The sequence below is a fragment of the Propithecus coquereli genome, unplaced genomic scaffold (genome assembly GCF_000956105.1).
Source record: "Propithecus coquereli isolate 6110/MARCELLA unplaced genomic scaffold, Pcoq_1.0 Scaffold3, whole genome shotgun sequence".
NCBI lineage: Eukaryota > Metazoa > Chordata > Mammalia > Primates > Indriidae > Propithecus > Propithecus coquereli.
Window position 1 is genome coordinate 3653914 of NW_012148618.1, and position 954 is coordinate 3654867.

Sequence of the window (954 nt, forward strand, 5' to 3'; positions counted from 1 at the left end):
TCTGCTTACCTGTTTATTGATTGAGATACAAGGTGTAATATTTATCCATAACTTTAAGGGTGCTGTTCTACCCTACTATGACAAATGGAATGCTAAAAGCATCATCAATATATGTGAACCTTACAAAGACTTCATTGAGTATTTTGGAATGGAATTTGGATTTAAAGAATATTTTTTTTACTATGTGTACTCAGTAGGTTAATCATCAGTAAAATGTAAAAATATACTTAAGAATAAACATTTCAAACTTTCTACTATATAATTTTCTAAATCAACATCAACTGCCATACCAAAGATTAAAACTATGAACCACTTGTTATATCTTTCTAACCAGACACCATGGACTACTCAAAGTAGATTTACGTAGATCATGCACTGACCTATTCCCTTGATATGTAAGCATACATATTTTGTTTTAATTTTATTTAGCTTAACTGAGTCCACCTCAGTCAATAGCACAATATTTTTAGCTTATATTAGTCCTGGAAAATATTAAAGTTAACTGAACATTAAATAAAATTATTTCAAGGACTAGCTTTAAAGAGGACAAGTAACTAACTCATAGACACTACGCTGATCAAACAACACATCATACCTTTTCTCTGTTTGTTTTTTTAGTTTAGGTTAGCAAAGTTTAATGATTCACTTCATTCCTTACACCTCTTTGAGGGAGAAAACTTGAAAAGACTACAGTGATCAATTTTGCTGCATCGCAGTCTTAATGAAATCATATTGTGCAAAGTGTACTGTAACTTATCTTTTTTTTTCTTTTTTTTTTTATTTCAGCATATTATGGGGGTACAGATGTTTAGGTTACATATGTTGCCCTTGCCCCCGCTCCCCGCCTAAGTCCCATTTTCAAATATGTCCATCCTTCAGGTGGTGCGCATTGCACTCTTTGTGTATGCAAATACCAGTCCCCTCCTCCCTCCTCCCCCGTCCCCCGTCCCCCCT